This window comes from Phaenicophaeus curvirostris, chromosome Z, assembly GCF_032191515.1.
Source record: "Phaenicophaeus curvirostris isolate KB17595 chromosome Z, BPBGC_Pcur_1.0, whole genome shotgun sequence".
Taxonomy (NCBI): domain Eukaryota; kingdom Metazoa; phylum Chordata; class Aves; order Cuculiformes; family Cuculidae; genus Phaenicophaeus; species Phaenicophaeus curvirostris.
This window is the reverse complement of record NC_091431.1, coordinates 44,718,333-44,742,732: the sequence shown is the minus strand read 5'-3', so window position 1 is coordinate 44,742,732 and position 24,400 is coordinate 44,718,333. Positions and strand designations below refer to the sequence as shown.

The 24,400-nt window shown below is 35.9% G+C and overlaps 1 protein-coding gene across 29 annotated transcripts in view; it reads right to left on the bottom strand.

Moving 5' to 3' along the window:
* PTPRD (protein tyrosine phosphatase receptor type D) overlaps positions 1–24,112 on the bottom strand; it is a 477,045-nt gene extending 452,933 nt beyond the window's left edge. For all 29 annotated transcript variants that reach the window (XM_069880847.1, XM_069880848.1, XM_069880854.1 and 26 more), the window contains exon 1: positions 24,069–24,112. The gene's annotated coding sequence lies outside the window, so the exon portion shown is untranslated. The remainder of the gene's footprint in view (positions 1–24,068) is intronic.
* Between the last annotated feature and the right edge of the window lie 288 nt (positions 24,113–24,400).

Below are 24,400 nucleotides of genomic sequence, written 5' to 3'. Positions count from 1 at the left end.
AAAGCCAAATTGACAGCAGATATCACAATCTGGCAGAAATGTCTCTCCTGACCTAGTGTGTTGTCCATGCCATCTGTGAGTCATAGATATAGACATATAACTCCCAAGAGGTTGTCCCACACAACAGGATTGTTCACAGGGCGTGTATGCTTATCTGTTGCATGTCCCTCATTTTGCTAGTATATCTGGGTTCTGCACCAAGAGGAAGGAGCTTCCCCTTCAGATTCTGTAGGCTACTGTAGACTGCCACAGGAATATCATCACTGTGGTAATCTGGTCCAAGTGGTCTGCCAAAGACCATGAACCTGTCACTTTTCACGTATCATTGCTGTGCAAAGCCAGTAGCACGACTGTGTTACTGGGAATGGCCGGCAATCTTGCTTGCCCCTTAAAGGCTTAGTTGATCAATCTGAGCATGGAGCATGATGCTCTGGCTCACAAAGCCTTTACTAGTGCCCAGCATCCTTCAGCAACTACCACAGCAGCTGCAGAGCAGAGGTTCATTGTGGTTCTTGTTGCCAACAGTTCTTGCCATAAGAATTGTATTTCCTGACCAGGTTGCTGCTGCTTACCTATTGGATACTTTGTATTATCTAAAATGTAAAGAAAAAGACTTGTCTGTGTATTAGACGGATCAACTTCATGACACTCTGTGTTTACATCTTCAGGGATGAAAGTTTTTGTGTAGGAAGAACTAGTAAGCATAGCCTGGTGAGGTAGTGGATATAAAGACCAATTAAAATTTTCAAGACAGTCCACATTTAATCTGAGTACACTTTCTTGATCCTGTCATCTGGGATTTAGATCTAAGGGCAGATACTTGCAATTTTAAAACAAAAACTATGACCTTAATATTTTTATTCTTTGTCTACTTGTTAAATCATCATAAATTATTATTTGTACTTGTTACTTATTAAAGTGATTTGGGGGGGCTGTAGTAAAATAATGAGCCGTTTTGTTTTGTTAATCTGTACATAAATATCCTGTACCTGATTATTGTTTCACTGTTCTTTTATAGAAGAACTACTGCATCTGTCTGCACACTTTCTTAAGCTTGTGGCTATGTTGTTCAGGAAGAAAAATAGACTACATTGCACTTTTCTGCATAGTGAGCAAGGATGTGATTGAAGAAAATGTTGCTTCAGTAGGAGGAAAGCACTGGAAAGGGAGAAATAGATTCTTTTACAACAACCTGGCTGACAGGCAAAGTAGAAGTAAGAATTTTGCTGGTGTTGGAAGAGGAGGAAGAAGTTGCCATTGACATGGTGTCCATGCTATGCATTGTCTACAGGGCATTTGATTAAGAATAAAATGAAGAAGGAAAGAACCAAGAAAACTTATCAATGTTGTGTATTTCTTTGAAATGTGTGAACCAGCCATTACCCCTTAGTTTTTCCTTGAAAGTGGCAAAATGGTCTTTCTGGGCAGTTCACATAGGAATGTAAATTCCAATAGAGAAATGGAAATGATATGAAGTATTTCTGTCACTGCAGCTGTTGAACAAAAAGCAATAATGACCTCAGATGAAAGGGGTACCCAAGTTCTTTTTGAATGAGTCAAATGCCACTGATGAAGCCTTCAGTCTAGTACAACTTTTGGCTTGCCTTAGATTTGGAATAGTTTTGTTGTCCTTTAACCTTCTTTGAAATGACCTGCCTGCTTTCAAGGCCTGACGAAGGCAGGCAATCCTAGGCTTATAGACATATCTTGGGAAAAGCCAAGGGATGGCCTGCCCAGTCAAGTGAATATGATAGTGGTCAGAAAGTTAGAAAAAGACTCAAGCCTCAGGCTGCCCATAAACCAACGGGCAACTAAACACATCAAAAGCCCTGAGTCTGGAATGATGGAGAGGGAGACAGAGAAGAATAACCACAGCTTGTGAGATAATGACAATGCTGTGATATTGCACAATGTCCTCAGAACAAATGGTACAAAGCTCCAACAACTGCAAATCTCCAGCTCAGAATTTTGGCATGTTCAGATTTGAATTGCCAAAGGTAATTTCTTATTACTCTTTAACATTTCTATATAGACACTTTTCAGTCTGTTTCACAATTTATGTCACCTTGCTTTTCCATGGATCTAGAGGTTCACACAGAATTAGGAAACAAACAGGGGTTTTAAGAATCAAATTGATACCTAAAATGAAACATCACTGTTCCTTGGAATTTGGCATGAAAATAAGGAGGTTTCTTTCTTGACGTATGAAAACTGTGGCTCAGCTGACACATAACCAGGTACATACCTAGTTTTTTTCAGCTTTATTCCTTCATTTTTAGTATTTACTTCATAAGCTGGATTGTTTAACTTAGAAGCTTTATTTTATACTAAAAAGGGAGTAATGTTCTAATTATAAAGAATGTACACACTAAGACATGCTTCTAGATAACAAGAAAAATGAAAAAAAATCATCTGTGTAATTTGATGGGTGACACCTGTAATTGACTACTAAAAATTTCAAATAATTTCATTAATAACGTAACCTATCTACTCATTAAACATATACAGGATGTGTAGTATTAAATGAACATTTTTTATTTATTATGGCAGATTGGTTGACTTACTGAATTGTTTTTAAACTAAGGAACTTGGGAACTGGGGTCCAAAGCTGTGAAAATTTTGTATTCACAAATAACAGAATGTAAAAATGCACCTATTGGAGGAGTGAGAAATGCCCCAAACCCTCCAAAAAGTTTCCAATAAAAAGGTGAGGCAGTTGACAATTGAGCAGAAACATTTCTACACCAGTGTGTGCAGTATGGATAACAAACAGGAAGAGCAAGAAACCATTGTTGCAGCTGGAAATCTATGATCTGATCCCTATCACTGAAACTTGATGGGATGAATCATGATTGGAGTGTTTGCAATCGATGGCTATAAGCTCTTCAGGAGATATAAGTTCTGGGAATTTCCATATATGTTCAGGAGGCATAAGGAAGGAAAGGCGAAAGAGTTGCCCTTTACATAAAAATAAGGATCAAGTACTCTCTATATAAAAAAACCCAAACCAACAGACTTTAACTGAAAAAACAGCAATGCACAGCTCTAGAGATCTGAGTGAAAATTAGAGGCCAAACCAGCAAAGGAAGTCTCATGGTGGATCTTTATTAAAGGCTACCTGATCAAGGAAAAGAAGCTGGTGAAGCATTCTTTTTCACATATATGAAGAATCCTGTTCACATGCCTTTATCTTGACATCTGTTGGAGAAGCAGCACAGCAAGCTGCAAGCAGTCTAGGAGACTCTTGGAGTGCACTGAGGATAAATTCTTAATCCAGGTGATAGACAGCCCAAACAGAGGTGAGTCTGCATTGGACCCATTGCTTCCCAACACAGAGGAACTTGTTGGAAAGGTCAAGACTGGTGGTAGCCTGGCCTGCAGCGATCATACCCTGGTGGAATTAATGAGATATTAAATGGTGGAATTGATAGATAAAATCCAGGTGAAAAGTATTGTCAAGACTATGAATTTAATAAAGCAAACATTCAGTTATTTAAGAAACAGGCAAGGAAGGCAGGAGACCGGCATGGCTGAATAAGGACATTCTGGTCAAACAGACATATAGGAGGGAAATGCATAGGCTGTGGAAGCAGGGACAGACAGCTCAGAAAGAATCTAGGAACTCTGGGAGTGTAAGGGTGGGGTCAGGAAAGCTAAGGCACAGGTAGCTCTAAATTTGTCAAGAGATGTGATGAGTAATAAGAAGGCCTTCTACAGGTAAGTTGCTTGGAGAAAGAAGGCAAAAGAAATTGTATCCCTGCAATAAATGAGGCAGGGTATCTGGTGACAACTGATGTGAATAAGGCTGAGGTACTCCAAACTCTACAAAAAAGCTGGGGAGGAACTTTTTACAAGGGCATGTAGTGATAAGATGAGGGGGAATGGCTTTAAATTGGAGGGGACAATTGGATTAGACATTAAGAAGTAATTCTTCATTTTATTTAAAAATAATGTATTTAACATTCTTCCCTTATGCAAGTTAAGTTGGATGGCAATGGGAAGTCCCATGAGACATCATCAATACTTTTGTGCCTGGGTGGTGAGGCACTGGATGTTGCACAGGGAAGTTGTGGATGCCCCCTCACTGGAAGTGTTCAAAGTGAGATTGGATGTGGCCTTGACTAGCCTGCCCGAGTGGGAGGTCTCCCCGCCCATGGCAGGGCGTTGGAATTAGGTGATCTTTAAGGTCCCTTCCAACTCTAACCATTCCGTAATTCTATGATTCTAACTCAAGGCAAGAACTGGAGGAAAGAAGTCCCACTTGTAGGAGAAGATGAGATTTGGAACCACCTGAGGAGCCTGAATTTACACAAGCCCATGGGACCAAAAAGATTTATCCCATGCCCCTGAGGGAACTGGCAGATGTAGTTACTAAGCTACACTTCATTGTATTTGAAAAGTCATGACATTCAAAATCCCCAGTGATCAGTGAAAAAGGAATATTTCATCTATTTTTAAAAAGGGTAAAAAGGACGATGCTGGAAACTACGAACTGCTCAGCGTTGCCTCTTGGCCTAGTAAGGTCATGGAAAAGACCCTCCTGGAATCTATACCAAGGCATATGGAAGACAGAATGGTGGTTAGAGACAGCTAACGTAGCTCCACCAAGGACAAGTGGTGCCTAGATATTATAAGTTGGTGATTGCACTGGGTAAGGATGGTGGATAAGGGAAAAAGAACTGATGTTACTTTGACATTTGTAAGGTCTTTGGTATGGTTGTGTATGACATCCATGACATGAAGATATGTGGTTATAGTGGATGCACTATTTAATGGATGAATTTGGTTGGAGGAGGGCAACAAACATGGTCAAAGGGCTGGAATGCTTTTCCTATGAAGAAAAGCTGAGAAAATTAGGGTTATTCAGCCTGCAGATGAGAAGACTCTGGGAAGATCTTATCATGATATTCCAATACATGAAGGAGCTTCTAAGAAAGACAGGGGAATACTTTTTATCAGGGCCTGTAGTGGCAGTAAAGGGGCAATGCTTTCAGACTAAAAGAGGATAGTTTTGGCTTAGAAATAAGGAAGACATTTTTTACAACGAGGGTGGTAAAAGACAAGAAATGGTTGTCCAGAGAAGTTGTGGATGCTTCATCACTGAGAGGGTTCAAGGCCAGGCTGGAAAGGACTTTGAGCAACTTATTCTACAGAAAGATGTCCCTGGCTATGGTAGAGAGTTTGGAACTAGATGATCTTTAACGATTACTTCCAACCCAACCATTCTATGGTTCCATGATTCTATGATTTCATTTTTATCATCTTGATTGTCTGTGGACTATATACTCTCTGTGTGTACATAGTGCATTATAACACTTGTACAAACAGAACATCATCTGTTTGAAGCAGCATTATCTTTAGATGAATCAACACTTCTCACTAACATGAGTAATTGAGCACACCATCAGCTACAAAGGATATACAGCCTTACTTCATTAAACCAATATTTCTTGTTTAAAGTTGTTCCTGTTTTGATAGTCCATGACTACCAGAAGGCAAAAATGTATTGATGATGTCTCATGGACCTTCCCATTGCCATCCAACTTACCTTGCATAAGGAAAGAATGTTAAATACATTATTTTTAACCAGTTACTCAATACCTGTTTTTTTCAATTTTTTTTTTTAAATGTTGTTTAGGTTTTCCCTGTAAAATGGGATTTTTCTATTAGAGTCACATTGTACAAAAATATTTTTAAAAATAGAAGAATTGTTACTAAATTTTCTAAGCAATTTCATGCAACAAATATTGTAATTTTGCTTTCAAATATTTTTGTTTGAATGTTGCCAGCTTGTTCTTTAACTACTTCTTCTATGCCATGAAAGATAAACAGCAAAATTATAAATAAGATTTAAAAACAACAAGTGCATCATATCCGTCAAACTTTTTGCAAAGCAACAGTTCACATAAGGAAAATCAAGGTATTTTAGAAAGGCATATAATGGAGAGGAGATGATATAAACCAGGATGAAAATATTTATACATAAGAAATTTAATCTAAAATTCAAGCTCATCTATTTGATGAGGAATAAAAAGAAGGCACATCTTTCATTAGAGAAAAGAAAGGATGCTTTCCTAAATAAGCACACTGAAGAAGCAATGTCAGGTGCGAGTGGCCTGTGTATGGACGTACAGTGTGTGTGCTTTCAGCTGTTTATTTAAGTGTGAGTTTTAGCACAGAATTCCTTTTGAACTCAAGTCCAAACAGCAGACAAAATGAGAAAGCTAAAATATTCTAATTTCTACTGCCATTTGCACTGTCTGCCAGCTGCTATGTTCATTATTATGTGCAGGCCACATCATTACGTGCTAGACTAGTTTACTGTTTCGTTACTAAGTCCTTTATGCGTCCTTTAGAGCAGCAATTAAAATGTTCACCTTCTGCATGCAGAAGCCAGCTATCTGAATAATCACAATGTATTTCACCCTCTGTGCTTGTGCCTGTGCAGTAGTTTGGACAGTAAATCCTGGTGCAATGTCTTAAAATTGCCTCAGGAGTAGGTGGGAATAATTTGTTAAGTTATTGTGACACATAAAAAGAAAGAGGAGAAGAGTACTATTCAATGTGCTGTACTGTACTGTTAAATGTTTGAAGTATATTTGGTGCTTTGGTAAAACAAAAGAGAAAGAAAGAGACAATAAAGATCTGTGCTATTCTCTTTGCGAATAAGAAAATCTTATAGTAAATGTCACTTATTGATATATCTGACTTTTGTCAGTTTCTTATCTATCAGTCCTTTCTTAAATGAGAGATTTTTGTTATACACAGAGTAGTTTATGAGGTCTCCTTGTCAAAGTTGTCAGTTTGCACATGACAATGGTGTAATAACTTTTAGTAAAAAGTTGGTCTTTTCAAGAAAATCCCCTTCTTCTTAAAGATAATCCACAAATGTTTTTGTTCTAATCTATCAAAGTGTTCATGAGAGGTGAAGGAATAGTTGTTTAAAACACAGAGAATCTCTAAGTTTTCTGGAAGTTTTGCTTAGGATTTATTTAAAATATTTATAGAAACATCAGTAGAAAAAAGTTACTCCCATCAAATGCTCTGTTTAGAATGGACTTAAAAAAAAATTAAAGAACCTCAAATCTCTGCATGAAAGCATGTTAATTTCCCTTTATATTTACAAAATTTATTTATCAAGATATTTAAAAGAAATTTGGTTTTTGTTTAGAAAAAAAACTAACCAAAAGAATTTCGTGTAGTAGCACTTCTGTTCTTTAAACCTTAATTTCTGTGTACAAGTAGTTAATCATGCTCTGAAGAGAGAAATTAAATCAGTCAGACCTATGGTATTTTGTAAAGTCTACAAGATTAACTGTAACTATTAATAAATGTAAAAACATCACCACCAACAAAAAAATCTACTGGGAAATATGGACATAGTTGTGCAGTTCTTTGGTCATTAAGGAGGAATTTTATGACTAAATAAAGTGTGTTAATTGATTTCACAGAATTATTCATTAAAATTGCATCACAGAAATTCCTCCATGGCAATTTTTATGGCTGCTAGTATTTTATGTGCGTTCAGAATTGGCGAAACATTGCTTCAGATTAAATTCTACTTTGTGGAGTTTAGAGTGGGACAATTATTCAATTTACTTGAACACTAGAATAAGTGCAAGTTTGATGTTTCAGTGAAAATTACCAACCCATCACATGGTAAAAACACATAGCAAAGACTTGAAACAGGTCTCAGATCACTAATAGTCTTGACAGATCAAAGCCATAACAATAGCGCTCTCACAGAGGTGACACAGTTAACAGAGGATTGTAAGATGGTTGCAGGTTCCTGAAAAGACATGAAGAAACAAAAGTAATATTGTTGGTGATTACAAACTCTACTTGCCATGAATTGTGTTTATATATGAGCCTCTGAGTCCACCAAACATAATTACTGTGTGAGGGGAGCACTGCATTGCTTTCTTTTTCCATAACAAACTGGCAGACTAGCAGCAATGGAACTTGTGAATAAAACACCAGCAATATAGAGTTTCAGAATAGAAAATGTACAGTATTGAAAATGGATTCTAAAAGTTCATCTTATATATCAATTTTTTTCCCTAGAGCACAATTTTGTCTCCTGGTCTTAATTAAAATCCATCTTTTACACTATTGACTGTAACGGTGCTTTTGTACTGTCTGACCACTTGTATTTAGTACAATAGTAAATCAACACAGAGATACTGTGGTGTTTAAACCCTCAAGATTTTCATTCAGGGAATGCCCCTAACCTGTAATAATGTAGTCTGAGAAGGACAAGACTCTGAAATGGATCTCACCCAGATGCTTATAAAGGTCAGTACTAGAAATGAAGAGAAACTTGCTCATACTTTGGCCAGCAAATTCTTATTTCAACCTCTCCAGTTACCTGACAACATGTCAATACAGGTCAAAATTATTGAGTAACACTAATGACAACAACTAACACTCAGTCAGAAATCTTATTTTACATGTGATTTGCATATGCTGATAAAAATCATAAAAGAAAATGAACTGGGGTGATAATAAGCAAAAAGACTATGTATGAAAACTAAGCTTCAAAATGTTGCTGAAAATGTACCTATATGCTGTCGATTAACAGTTTATTCCAGCATTTTTTCTATTGTAATTAAATGGAATCTTGTGAAGCAAAAAGCCTCATAACAGTGTTATTAGCATCAGGAAACAGCACATATTTATCTTGCACTCTTAAATTTGCATAGTTTATCCTCAGATCTATTTTAATGGTATTTACTAAGAGGAAAAAAGAACCATTAACCTCCCTGTATTCTCATACTGTAATAAGTCTGCAAACAGCAAATACAGGAGGTTAAGAAAACACATTGGAGGTAATTTATGCCCTTTCTTTCCTACTTCATTAAAAAGGTAATTTAGGAGTAACAAAACTACAATGAAAAGTTTTTCTTCAAACTTCAGTATTAATATAAATGCTGAAAGTTATAGAAATACGATGTGTAATTGTTTTTTAATTGACTTATGCTCTTCCTTCTGAAAAAAAATTATACAATAGTATAATTTGCGTACAATGTACATATTGACAGATACAAATACAGCACCAAAGTTGCTATTAGAAAACACATCTGCTGAAAAGAAATTTTAGCCATTTTTACTTTAGTCAGTGTTCAGGGAAGTGGGATAAGGAGCAAAATATTAAATTCTGTGTTGGTGTTGCACATTCTCTTTTCCTTTCCAAAGTTTAGTAAAAAGGAACCAAATATTGGTCAAGTATTCTTTTGACTATTTGAGTAACAAAACCTTCAGTTCTCTTTACTCAGCCCTCCTCCAGGGAGTTTTCACTTTATCACTGTTTTGAACAGGAGACCCTGGACCGGAATAGCCATGCTATAGATGAGGACCTAGTTTGACAGGACTTTTGAACACATAAACCAAAGCCTCTCTGCTTAACAACCGTGAATAGGAACAATTGGAACCACCCAAACTCCCTGCATTAAAGATAGAAATACACCAGTTTAGTTATATTTACCCTTTTCAAAGACTGTTTCTAACACAATGATTTCTGCATTGGAATTATACGAATAAATACACTCTAGGTATGCAGCCAGTGGAACAGAAAGGGAGAGAGATGAGAACTAATAAAATCTCTGCACCAGGAAATAATAAAGCTTTATACAAATATAGATGTCTACATAAGAAAAGGAGCAGCAGGATTAAAGGATTCAAGGTGATAACTGTTATTACTTTTTAAAGCCAGTTTCTACAATGATCTGTAACGGCAGCTTCAACTGAAACTGATGACTACAAAATGGTGATTTTTATCCTATTTATTTAGAGAATAAAAAGCTTTCAAAGTCTGGGATACTTTTCCTCCATTTTGTTTCAGAGAAGCATGCTATAGTCTTACTGGGTGCACTGGGCATGTGTGAGTAGGTGTTGGAAGCTGTGGCAGGTTTTAGTATTTATAGGGCTGTCTGAGTACTAGGAATAAGCCCATACTTGCAATAAGCACTGATTCTTTCTTTTGAATTTCACGTATTCATGCAAGACTGAAGCTTCGGGTTTGGTTGTTGCTGTTGGTTTTCGCCTCTCCTTTTCTCTTTTGAAAAACTTGGAAGAAAAATGAGAAAGAAAATGTTATCCATTGGAAAACTGTCCTGATATAAGCAAAATATCCTCTCCTCACTGTTTCTGATGCATGAACTTTGTTTTAAGTTGACCTAAAATGATTTCTCTTGCAAGTTTTTCACTTTGGTAGTCCCAAGAAAATTAAAGACTGCAATTTATATGGTCTACTGATGTGCGTGCTACCTAAAGACTCAGAAATGTACTGGATCTAATGAAAAAGTCAGTAATGAAATATAACTTCTTGGTTTTTCATAGAACCAAAAGTAGAAAAGCTCAAAGACTGTTAGAAAGAGAGATGACCTTTGATTTTAAGGACACATGATTCTGCTTGTTTAAAAAGAATACAAATGCATCATTTTTCACTTATGGGTATTTATCTTGCCCTTTAAAGGCCAGCTAGTGAGTGGAGCTAAAGTTCATACCTAAAATAAAATCTGAGTATACGATGTGTACCACACTTTTCCCTTAGCATTGATCTCAGAAAAGAATAGGAAGACACAATAACAAAAATACCTATCTGTAACTGTTCTCATTAGAGCTCACAATATGTACACACGAGCATACTCAATAGGTGGTGGATGCAGACCCCAGGATTCTTACTACTTTCTGAATCCCACAGAGATAGTTAGAAAAGTAAGTACTGAAATGATCTGCTGATGAATAATAGTATTGAAAAGTATTAGTTGTTGAAGGAACTGTAGTGGAGAATTTAGAAAACCTTTTTTTCTCCTCCTCTTCTTGTCATTCATATCAAGACAGATCTGCCACAAGAAGCTAGTCTTTCAAGCAAAAGCAGATTAAGAAATACGTAAAACCCAATTTATATAAAAAAAGATAAACTTCTTTCTTTATACTCCACTAAACGCAGATGTTTTTAAGTTAAACTATTACTAGTGATACATGAGAATATTTTTGAGGAAGACATATAGTTTCCCTTTCGGAGCACAACAGAGTGCAGTCATATCTTGGCATGTTGCTTTCAGATGTAAGATGTTCAGATATTTCCCAATGTACTGCTCAAGTCAGAAGAACTATTCTAAAGCAGATTTTGTAACAAATGTTAGTTTAGGAAAAACATCCTGGGAAGTTTTGTATATTAATCTCAAAACTGTGCTTGATTCTTCCATTTTATTAAATATTTTGAAATACTACTAGCAGTGGTAAAATGATATGTAATCCTAGGAAAAAGTAATATGTGGACATATTCTAACATGGCATATGCATATCTTAAAATTAAAAGTAGTTACTGCTGAATACTCAAAAAACCAATTTATTTGGAAGATGAAATTGCTTTCTGCAGCTCCATTACGAGACACAATGCTGATATGATCTACCATTTTTTAAAAAAAAGTTATAAAAATTGTAATTCTGAAGAGAATTTTTTATTTTTTAAATAAAATTAGAAATTTTAAAATATTTTTTAGGCAGGAAATATAATCTATGTATATTTGAATAAGTAAATGCCACACACTTTTAGATTTCCACAAACTTCTACAAACAATTTCATTGATGGATACATAGGAAAAACTCATAGCCCAAAAATTAGTTATGCATCATTTAAACTATTACAAATTCAGTGCTTATTTAATTTGATATCTGTACCAAATGCTGGAGATCATTTTAATGCAATGTTGAGATATCATTTCTGCTGCAGTATAGCATTTATTAAGGACTAGCACAAGGAGTCTTTTTTCCTATAAGAATGAGACTGCCCACATCATAGCAATCAAAACACCTGCATCCACTTCACCCATCCTAATACGATCGTGGCAGCATCAGGGACTATGGTAACTGCATGGAAGCCAAATCTCATCTAGAAGCAGTATGCCTCTGCTAGCAAGGCACAGTCTGTAAGCCTAACAAGCCCTGGCACTTTTCAGAGCTCAGTAGCTCAGGGGCAAAGCTGCATGAACATGCTTTGCTGCTTACACATCTGAGCAAATTCACCCATAAGTTTCTTGGCCATGCCCATGGACTTCCTGGTGGATGTTTCTGTCAGTGGAGGCATTTCTGGCACTGTGACCTACAAGACAATGTAAACATGCCTACCTCTTTTTTTTGGTTTCACTGTGGAATATTCACCCATTTATTTGAAAATGACTGACTATGGTTCTTTCAGGAGGCGTATTTTATAATCAGTAACACTTAAATTTCAAGCTTATATTTGTTCATACCAACACTGGCAGATATCTAATGTTCAGCTACTAGAACTAAGTTCAAAGGATTATTTTTTATCTTCATCTTACATCCTCTCTTCTAAAACAATGCATGCATTTGAGGTAGAATGCTTATGATGAAGGTAAGACACTAAGCATAAATGAATCTTTAAAATGAAGATCTTGTTTTCTCCAACACTTGCTCCAAAGTTACAATTGCTATGAACTGGGGAAGTTCAACTTAACTATTATACAAACCCCTTATTGATAAATGTTTTTAAAACAATGCAAGGTATTGAAAAAAAAGCCTTGGACTATTAAATACTTCTTCTATGGGAGATATATTACAGAAATCTACTTAAGATCCAGGCTAGATTCAAATCACAATACTTAAATTTTTTTTTTAGAAAAGAAAAAGCCTAATCCACTGAGTTTATGATTTATGTATATAATTATAAATTAGATACACATTGCTCTCAGATATACTTTAATATGTCTTTCAATTAATGATTTAAGCAATAGAGTATTTTGTTAACTTCAGGAAAGTAATTCTGACATACTAGCATCAGTAATTATAGAAGGTCAGAGCATTGGAAGTATTCCATATGACAGGAAGACATGAAGAATTAATAGCATAACACCACTGTAGATCAGAGTCCTTATGCACTCCTCCAAATACTCTGTGAAAGATAACCACGTTAAGCCAGCGTGGTCCTCTTATTGCTAATATTAATATTGCAATTATATAAGAATTTTATGCCATAGTCTCTACTCTAATCATAACTGCAAGTTCATCCTTGGCTTTTCATTGGCATTCGCTTTCTGCAAATAGAAAGCCTTTAGCTGAAATGTAAAACCGTAATGAGAGCCAGAGCTAAGACTTGAGAGTGATACCATCTCGCTAATTTTAAGCCTAAAACAAAACAACTTGAGTCATATGTAATGAACTGAATGCCTAACTGCTTTCCTATGGAGACTAGTACATTATCTATATTTTAAAATAACTAAGAGAATACAGGTGAAAAAAATATCTCCATGCCTCAGAAGCAAAATATTAGTGTTATTGCCATTGGAGGACTCCATACAGGACTTTGGTGATAAGGATGTGTATGTTCTGAAATAGTATTTGTGTAAGTAATATGGAAGTAGCAGAAAAGAAAGGGAAGGCATAGGCAATGACAGAAAATGCATTCTGTATATGTGCCTCAAATCTGATTTGTACTTTTTCCTGTCTTTCATAATACAGTTTCAGACAGTTTTTCTAAAAGTAGTGCCAAAGAGCAGATTGTTCTGAGTGGTACCAGTAGAACAGCTATCCTGACATTGTGAAATTGTTTTTGCTTTGGTTGTCCTTCTTTGGTTCACTAAAAGACTAATACACGCAGGCCTTAAAGACAAGCTTTGCAACACAAGGAATGTAGAAATCAGCATCTTTCTCACCCGTCCTCACAAGCACTGAAGCCAAGAATCATAAGGTTAATATAGCCTAGCACATCAAAATTCTTGTTAATTGTTTCTGAAGAGACGGAAAACGTGACATCTTCCCTTTTCCCCCTTAGGGAGCCCAACAAACCCAATTTCTGAAACTGAACACCAGCAGCCTGAATGTCCTCTCTCCTGTCCGTCAGTCATTGAACGATTTACTGAAATTGCTCTTGAAATTGTGTTGGTTCCTCCCTGTCACTATTTAGGTGGCTGTTCCAGGACTTCACATATCTGACAGTTAAAAAGAAATCCCCAAACACTAAACCAGACATCTACTGATTTTTGTTCTTTGTTCTAATTTGATCTGTTAATCTCAGTTTTATCTTGTTTCAGGATTATAGCTTGTACATTAGTTTTTCCTACCTGGTATTGATCTCCTAGATGCATTTATAATAAATACATTTGTTCAAGGTATATATAAAGGATTTATTTAACTTCTCAGCCTTTACTTTACTAAGTTTAATAAGCCAGTATCTTTTTGTCTACATTGAAGAAGTCTCCATTTTCCTAATTGTGTTAGAGACTCTTCTATACCTCCACATATTTACTTTTTATAGACCATATATTTGTGTCACAATGGACAGAAAATATTAGCAGAAAATTGCAGCTTGAGGGAAATGCTGTTTTGTCTGAGTTATGTCAGCTTTCTGGGATATTTAATCCTAATTCAAGTCAAGAGGAAAGTTTTAAGCAAGGTATCTTGCATCAAAACATGTTTAGGGATGGAGTGTAGCAGCAGAAAGTCATGTGAAATAGCAGGACATTGGATTGCTAAATGGTGGATTGCAGTAGTGACAGAAGTTGACTGCTGACCCGTAGGAGCACATCACATAATTTTTCTCACACTCAGAGTTGCCTAGCACTCCGACTGGAGTCTCTGCAAGGCATTCTTAATGGTTTAAATACTTCCTTGCTTCTTTCAAAAATATTTTGCCTCATTCATACTAGCAACTCATTAGCCTTTTCATGTTTATAGTGCTTCAGAATACACTCTGCTATGATCAAACATAAATTCCTGGCTTCTTCTTCAATTAATTAAATTACAGACCTTTTTGTCCAGAAAAAATGCAAGACCTTAAAAAAGGTGAATGAATATTCTTCTCTTGTTACTAGGTTTCATGTTGCAGGGCTGACTACCCTGCTTTCCTACATCTAATATATGCTTTTAATAATTATAAAGGAGTATTTAGTGATGTACTGCTCTTGAATCACAGACAGCTTACTTCAGAAAACATTCCACATGAAACTGGGACAAAATGGTTACAAGAATAAAATAGAATAGATCTCTCCATGAACAAATAGTAACACCAGAATTAAAATATGTTACTAAGCAGTCTAATAACAATCAGTTTGATTGCTGAAAAGAAGTCAGATAAACTAATACCTGTGATCACAGCAGGATTAAAAAAGAGTCCAATAGCAGCATCCAACCAAGAGAAACAATAAGCTAAATCTTTAAATGTGTTATTAAGACACACAGTGCCCACAGCAAGAGAACAGTACTCACAACATTAATTGTTGGTGTCTAGACCATAATTTCTTTTATAGTCCCCACAAGTTTAATCCATCCAAAAAAGAAAATAGCATATTAATGACAGGTTTAATAAAACTGGTATAGAATCAGTCCCAAACATGTTTAAATTCACAGCTTCATCTAATTCCCTGTCTTATAAACACAAAGGTAACATGTCAGTTTCATTCAGAGCCACTGGAACCTGTGGATTCTGACTTGCCATTCTTCAGTCAGTACTGACAGTATCCTTAAATGGAGTAAATATTCAGCTGGTATGTATTTAAAGTATCTCTAGAGCTGCTTTAGTGCTTTTATCCAAATAAAAATGGTAGAATTCAAATCTAGATATTTGCAGTGATAAAAGATACACATTCATACATGAATTAAAATTACAGCAATTCAGGAATTCAGTTCTACTTCTATGTAAATGAAAAGAGTTTCCATGGAACTTAAACGAGTGTAAGGAGTGCAATCTCTCTCTGGGCTGTGTGATCATATTTTCAGAACTCAATAATTGAGGCTAAAATGGCTGGACAAGTGGGTTCTTGGTGTCTTTATGCAAACTTAGATTTGAAGAGGTTTTAATTATGTAAATGGTCTTGCACTACAGTCAATATAGAATAATGAGCTAATCAATAATACAGGAAAGAGAACAACTTGCTATTTGCTTTTGTTGTGTACTTACTCCTATTTTAACTGACTTAATGGTCTTTTCCAACCAATTTTTAACACAATAAATCACAAGCCATGCCATTTTAATAAATCATTTTGATGTCTTTTCCTTCTCAATTGCAAACTGATAAAACAATCTCCTTCTGTGAGTTTCAAGGAAACAGACAGCTAACATCCCTTCTGTAGGATGGTACTGCTCTGGTTCACAGTACTGGAATTCCATTAACTATCTAGCTGAAGAGAGAGGGAATAAAACACTCTACACTTTAAGGTCTATAGAATTTTACTGTATTATTTTAAAATAATAGTGATGGTTAGAGATTTATTATTACAGTAGTTATTGAAGAAATGTTTTTATCAGTTCCTTCTAGGAAACTCAAATTAGTTTGAATTAGGGAAAACAAAAGTGTAAGAATATCTTCAAAATATTAAGTTTCATAATTCCAACTTACTATATACAAAAATGTTTCTACCATTTTTATTTGTAACGTTAATTAACTTAAAAACTTTCTTATAGTTAGAAAAATACTAAAACATTCATAAAATTCAAGCACACTCCCACAAGCCTTTTTATCAGCATTGGTAAGATATTCTTCCTTGGTGTTCCCATCTGTTTGGTTTTGGTTTTGTTTTACCACATCAAAAATAAGTTGATTGTTCTGCTCTAGCAGAATTATAATAAAAAAATGCCCCAGTAGAACATAGTCATCATGCAACTTATCGTCTGACATTTTTATGGGTTATCTTCAAATATGCTATCTTTGCAAAGAAAAAAATCATACACTGAATACTTGCAACTCCATAAACACATCACACAGTATTATAGAAAGCATGTGAAGAGGTTTACCTCTTTGGCAACTGTCAGGTAACACTACGCTGTAATCCTAGGAGCCCCAGATCTTCTCTAATAGAAACTAACATTTACATCCCAGAACTTGCTTAATAAAGTTCTTAATGTGAAAATACGAAGTAAATAATATCAAATGACATCATTGATTCTATTTTCTGAAGTATCATAGGACAAGTTTATGCCCCAGTGAGTTATCACAAACAACCGCTAACCTTTTCCAAAAAATGATTATATTTTCAAGCCAAAAAGGCCATATGACTCATTGAGGTTGTAAGACTGATGCCCATTTCCTTTATTGCTGTCCAGAGGTGTAATATGTTTTTAACTGCAATTCTCCTAAATGGAGATCCTGAGTATATATTTCCTAATGATAGTTTCATTTAATGGATTTCTATTAAATCATAAAATGAAAAGCATGTAATCTACAGAAAATAAGATGATCATTACTATTCTGTGGGGGTTTTTTAATTCAAATTTGTTGTTTGTCAAAGACATACCGTGGTCTTGAATAACAGGGTATCCTACTGAATATTGTTGATGCAGTGTGGCAACAATAATGATTTAGATTAATGAGTTTGGACGGTGTTTTCATTTCTAGTTTTTCAGTGTTTTACTTTAGGAACATGAGAGCATTTTATTTGTGTGGCATAGTTCTGTGTGAAATCATTATTTATTTTATGGTTATTCTTCCTGTTTTCATTGCAGACTTAGTCCCATTTAGTGGCGGTAGAGGGATGTTTGCATTAAAAGTCCATAGGGATCTGAAAGCTGGCATTGTCTATGAAACCTTAACTCAAGTTAAGAAGGTTCATCTTGATCTACTGAGTATTTTTCATCATTTATAATGTCTTCTTAAGATAGGTAAATAAGAAACCTAGAAGAATCACAATTTTATTATGAGATTTTATGATCTCTATAGTGTATGTCCTGATTAAGACAGAAGCTTCTGATTTATTTACTTTTTATGCTTTCTGTCTTCCTCTCACTCCTTTTACCTTTTTTTTTTTTGTGGTAGGTATTAAGAGCTAATCATTTGGAAATGTCAGGGGTTTTTAATTAGAAGTAGTAGAATAATTTGCCTAGTAACAGAAATGCCTTTTAAAATCACTGCACTTGTTCTCTAATTCATGTACAAGCCAAAATTCCTATAATGCTTTTATGCTTTATCTTTTTTCTTGACAAAATTTGGGCACTTAAGTCTAAATCTAAATCTCAAACACATGGGAAAGAATTCTTATCATCCTACCCTTTGCATAATACATTGTCCTAGGCTACAAGAAAGAAAAGTGTACTATAAACCTGTCAATTTAGTAACAGCCATGTCTTTCATGAGGATTCAGAGCTTGAAGTGTCCTCATTGCTGTAGCAACGTATGAATGGTTTCATATGTAGAAGGAAATAGAAACACATTACTTAGAGAATTAATGTTCCCTCAGATTTCATCAATGCTTTGTGAAGAAATCTGGGACTTCCTTAGAAAGACAAATTTTTTAGTCATGGAGGATCCCTAAACAAATGACATCATAAGTGTCATTTACATTTTTTTAAAATGTATTAATCTTCTCATACATTGCATGATTCTTCAATATCCCAGACCCTGCATTTGTCTTGCAGTATTCTCCTGGAAAAACTGTTCACGGATTGGACAGATGTGCTCTTCGCTAGGTAAGAAACTGGCTGGATGGTCAGGCCCAAAGAATTATAGACACGACTCCAGTTGGTGGCCAGTCACCAGTGGTGTTCCCCAGGGTTCTGTATTGGGTCTCGTTCTGTTTAATATCTTTATCAATGATCTGGATGAGTGTTCCATCAGTAAGTTTGCAGATGACACCAGGTTAGGCAAGACTGTTGATCTACTTGCAGAAAGGAAGCCTGTACAGTGGGATCTGTACAGACTGCATTTATTGTCTGAGGCAAATTTTATGGGCTTAAACAAGCCTAGGTGTCAGGAGGAGTGGTTGAGGGAACTGAGGCAGTATAGTCTGGAGAAAAGGAGGCTCAGGGGTGACATTATTACTCTCACAACTGTGTGAAAGGAGGTTGTAGAGAGGCGAGTATGACTCTCTTCTCCCAAGTAACAAGTGATAGGATGAGAGGAAACTGTGACAGGGGAGGTTTAGGCTGGATATTAGGAAAAGTCACTTCACTGGAAGTATTATCAAGTGCTGGAACAGGCTGCCCAGGGAAGTGGTTGAGTCACCATCCCTGGAGGTATTGAAAAGACATGTAGATGTGGTGTTTAGTGACATGGTTTAGTGCTGGAGTTGGCAGTGTTAAGTTTATGTTTGGACTTATCATCTTAAGAATCTTTTCCAACCTAAACAACTCCTAGTTACCTAGGATATGGAGAAAGCTGAGGTACTTGAATTTTTTTGCCTCAGTCTTCACTAGCAAGGGGTTAAGCCACACTATCCAAGTTGCAGAAGGCTAATGCAGGAACTGGGAGATTTAAGACTCATCCAATGTAGGAGGAGATCATTTGCAGGAAAATCTAAGAAACCTGAAGGTGTGCAAGTCCATGGGACCTGATGAGGTGCTTCTGCGGGTCTTGAGGGAACAAGCAGATGAAGTTGCTAAATGACTCCCCATCACATTTAAGTAAACATGGCAGTCTGGTGAAGTTCCACTGACTGGAAAAGGAAATGTAACTCCCACTTTTAAAAAAGGAAAAATGGAAGACTAATTGTCTCACCTCTGTGTCCAACAATATCATGGAGCAGAAACTCTACTGAGGCACAGGGATAATAAGGAAATGATTGGTGATAGTAAACTCGGCTTCACTAAGGATAAATTTTGCCTCATAAATTTGGTTGCCTTCTATGATGGACAGTGGGACTGAGGCCACCCTCAACAAGTTTGCCAGTGACACCAAGCTCTGTGTTGCAATTGACATGCGGGAGGGAAGGGATATCATCCAGAGGGACAGGCTTGAGAGGTGACCTTGTGTGAACATCATCAGGCTCAACAAGGCCAAGAGCAAGGTTCTGCACCTGTGTCAGGGCAATCACAAGCACAAATACAGGCTGGGAGAAGAATAGATTGAGAGTAGACCCAGAAAGCAGGACTTGAGGGTTCTGGTGGATAAGAAGCTCAATATGAGCTGGCAATGTGTGCTTGCAGCCCAGAAAGCCAAGCACATCCTGGCTGCAGTAGACTGAGGGTGGTTATTCTCCCTCTCTACTCCACTTTTTGCAAGAACTCATCTGTAGTACTGTTTTCAGTTCTGGAGTCCTCAGCACAGGAAGGATGTTGATCTGTTACAGTGAGTCCGGAGGCATGGGGGTTTGGACAAGACGGTCTTTAAGGCCCTTCCAACCCAAATCAATCTATGTTTCTAGGATTCTGTGATTCTATGACTCTGTGATTCTCTGATTAGACTATGAGAGTTCAGTTGATAAATGTAGCTGATTATCAGGTTTATTTTAGATACTTTTAGTAAGTCATCTGTATCGGAAATATCAGTACCTTTGAAGGACATATTATGCACTCTATCTTCTACAAAATTCAGACTTTGAGTACTCCTTCACTGTAAGATTTTTTTCATCATTAGGCTGTTACATAATCAAAGGCTGCTGCACTTTGGACATCTCAGTGTCCTTTGATCTCCATAATCAGCTTCTTTCTACATAATATGCACTTTACAATAATCAGTAAATTGCAAGCTCTCGAGACCAGCCACAGAGAAGAAATTACCACTGCTAGAATTAACAGAGGGCCTTACAGAATAAACAGCATGTTGGCCCACAGTCATCATGACACCGAGTTTACTGCACTGGCATAATTGTAATTCAACATTTGTTTAGTAATATTGTTTAATTGGGCTTAAAAATTAAAATGTTACTTGTAAATATGTTTCCCTTTAATATTAAGCCACAGACCATCTTTCACTCTGATTCTTGCTCTTGTGAAAACATGTTGACTTACATTGCCCTGCAGACTATTTAATAATCAGACTTCTGTTAAAGGCTATAAATGTTTCTAAGCAACCACAACCCACTTTAAATATGCTAGTCAATTAGGTCTAGATACCATTTTCCAGTGTTTGTCGCTATTGTTTCTTTCTGACTTGAAACATAAAGAAACTGAGAGAGAGAGGAAATTTTAAAATAAGGCCTTGTACTAATCAAGGTTGATGTCATTAAGCAGCACCTCTTGCAGATAAACAAAGCCCTGTAACAGTTCCTGTCCAAGAGTAGAGTGATCTGTGAGCTCATCAATCAAAATATAAGCCAGAAAGAACAGAAACTTATCTAGCTTGTGTCAACTTGGAAAATAAAAATAAAAAGCAAGGGATGTATTGGTTGTTGTACTAAGAATAGCTTTCACACTGTGATTTTTAATACCCACTTTTCCACAGTAAAGCAAATAAATAAGAGTGGCAAAAAAACCCCACTCTCCATAAAATAAATCCTGTTGTTACAAACTTTTTAAAGAGAAGACTCTAAAAAATTTTTCTATTCAAAAGTTAAATATCTGTTGAATTTTGATAACAGAGAGATGTCTTAGGTAGCATTTTCCTGGTAATCTATCATTTTAATTTTCTTTCTTTCATGTTCATAAACCCTATCTTATTCCTAGAGTCACAACAACCTTTCCTGTCTGTAACATTTTCTCACTGTATTATAATGTGTGGATATCTCATTGAGGAACGTCTGAGAAAACACTGACAATTCAGTAAATCTCTTCTGGCTTAGAATAGTTCCCTCCATTAAGGCCTGGACAAAACACAATTTGTGTTTGCTAGGAACACCCAGCACACTTTAACTCAACAAGGATGAACCTTCCTGAACTTGATATTTAACAACAAGCCTTTTTTCTGGGCTTCTGGTATTGCCAGTGCCATTTAACATAAGGTTCAGAGTAACTTAAAGTATAAAATTACATCAAAACAGGCAGGCTAGAAAGAGACTAAGGTCTGTGTCTGGTAAATATTTAACTCACTAGCTTTATTTCTGCATGTTACCTTGCATTTGATAGCATTTATATAAGCTGTATCATAAAAGCAAGAATGACTGAAGGTCTTAGTAACACAATAGCACCCCTGGGGTATTGAGTAGCTAATAATGGAAATTTCATGAAATATAAGAACAGCACAAATATGCAGTGATACTAGTCCTGGGCATGGAGGGAATAATATACACAATTGCACATTAGGGACTTTCTGAAGCCATATGTAGTATCAGTGTATTTACAGCTTTACAAGATTTTTCTTCCACACAATTTTTCTGGCTTTTCCTGGAGTCTATGGAAAATATGAACCCTCAGTAACTTTTTGCAGGGAGTTTCACATTTCTTGAATTTATTCTGGACCTTATATTTATTACTTTCTGGTTTTGGACTATAGTTTTGTTCTGAAAGAAAAAAAAAGAATGACTGTTCCTTCTTTTATTTTCTACACATCAGACATGATTTTATAAACCTCTGTCTGGTGTTTTCTTTGTTTATCTCTTCCAGATTGAAGAACGCATGGCAGATAGTCATTACTCATGCAAAAACTATTTTGTTATTTTCAACCTTTTTGGCCAACTTGCTTCTCATCTTATCCAATTTTGTTGTGTTTACCTTTGAGATGAACTATCTAATGCTGAACAGAAATTAGCCACCATAAAATTGTGAGTGCTTGTGATAGTAGGGCTGTTTTTCTCAGGGAGCATCACTTTAGAGTCTGCATGCTGAATTTCATCTGGCAATTTATTTTCCATTCACTCAATCATCTTAGGATTCTTCTGTCATTGTCCACAATGAATTCAGTAGTTTTACTTCTCTAAAATTGTAATAACTCCAGAAAAAGATGTGATATTTTTCACCACATTTTTCAGCTCTGCTATCAATTCGTTAAACATAGTGGGTTATTGTATGAAACTTGAACACTCCCCTTGAATACAGAAATTACTAGCTCTTTCAGAATATGATCAACATCCCCAAATCTCCTATGCCTTATCATACATATATTATATAATACATAGAATGTATTATAAATTGGGAAACTGTCTGCATCACTGCAAATCATCATCCGGATGCACAAAGTGTTTTCTTGCTAGTGAACTACTTTCCAGTCTTACTTTACCTTTAAGATGAGTGTTAGTTGTTGTTGTAGTCTAGCCCTTAGCTGACAGCTGGAGAGTACACAGCTGGTCTCTCACCCCTTGCTAACCAATGGGATGGGGAGGAGAATCAGAAAAGAAAAGGAAAACTTGTGGGTTGAAAAAAATCCCCAGGTTTCATGGAACAACAAAGGAGGCTATGATAATAATGGTAATGATAATAATGATGATTATTATCATAATCATAGAATATATTCAAATACAAATGGTCACTGCCTGATGATTAGTCCATGCCGAGTAGCTGTTTTAGCAAGAATAGTGGTATCAGCAAGCAGAGAAATCACAGCCATTGCAGCAACAGTAGTGAGGGCAGAAATCACAGTGAGTCCAGTGACAGTAGAATACAGAACACAAAGCCTCGATCACCTGTCTGCTCCCTAGTCAGATTCCCATTTTTATACTGAACATGATATTATGTTATAGGATATTCCATTGGGCAGTTTGGGTTAGTTGCCCTGGCTCTGCACCTGTATACTAGCAAAACACAGGAAACTGAAAATTCCCTTGATTTCTTAGCAAAAAGTAAAACTGTCAGTGTGTTATCAAAACTCTTCTCATACTATATCTAAAAACCAGCAACTACTGGGAAGAATCAGTTCTATGTCATCAAGAATAAGCATTAGTTAGCAACAATTTACCAATATACGTATATTGGTTGGTATATATATTTTTAGTATTCCCATACTAAACACAAAACATGGCAGCTACTAGGGAGAAAATTTACTCTATCCCAGCCAAGACTAGGACAACTGTACTAAGGGTAGTATGAGATACCACAAAAAACAAAGGCTATAAGTGCTCCATATACTTCGTTGTTACTGTTGTTACTCTTCTAATGCATTCCGAAAATTTCCATTTAATTTATAGCACGCCATAAGTTCACACCATAGCATTAAGGTTTTTTTTTCATTCCAACAAGAAAAAATCTGAACCATGATCTGCACCTTAGGACATATATAGAGGAGTTTATTACATGACATACTGATCTGAGCATTAGGCACTCTTTTCTAGTAGAATGTCTTGGGATTTCAAAAGGGATACACTTTCCAAAACATACTAAATATTGCACAGTAGAAAGATGTTTGTGTGTAAAAAACACAATTCAAACTAAAAGAAATCACAGGTCTTTTAGAAAAAAAAATAACTAACATTGCAAACATCTGCAACAATAAACTCTTAGAAAATGAGTGCATGTGAAATCTTACTTTGAATTGTTGTAGATTTTGCTGCTGTCCAATGAATTTCTCACCTAAGGAAAAAGAAAAAAGCAAACCAAAACTTTGTGAAATGCGTAATAGGTTATTCTGTTAGAGAACTTAGGTTAAAAATTGTCCAAGGAAGATTTATTTTTATTTTCTGATTTTGAATCCAATTGAAAGGAACATCCTGTATAATGAGAATCAATCTCTGACAGCAGAATGTTTTATACAATTTAAAAGGATGCATACTTTCTCATGTTTTGATCCATGTAACAGTAAATCTATATAATACAAAAGACAAAAAAACCTCCTTCAAATTATGACTTATTAAAACATAA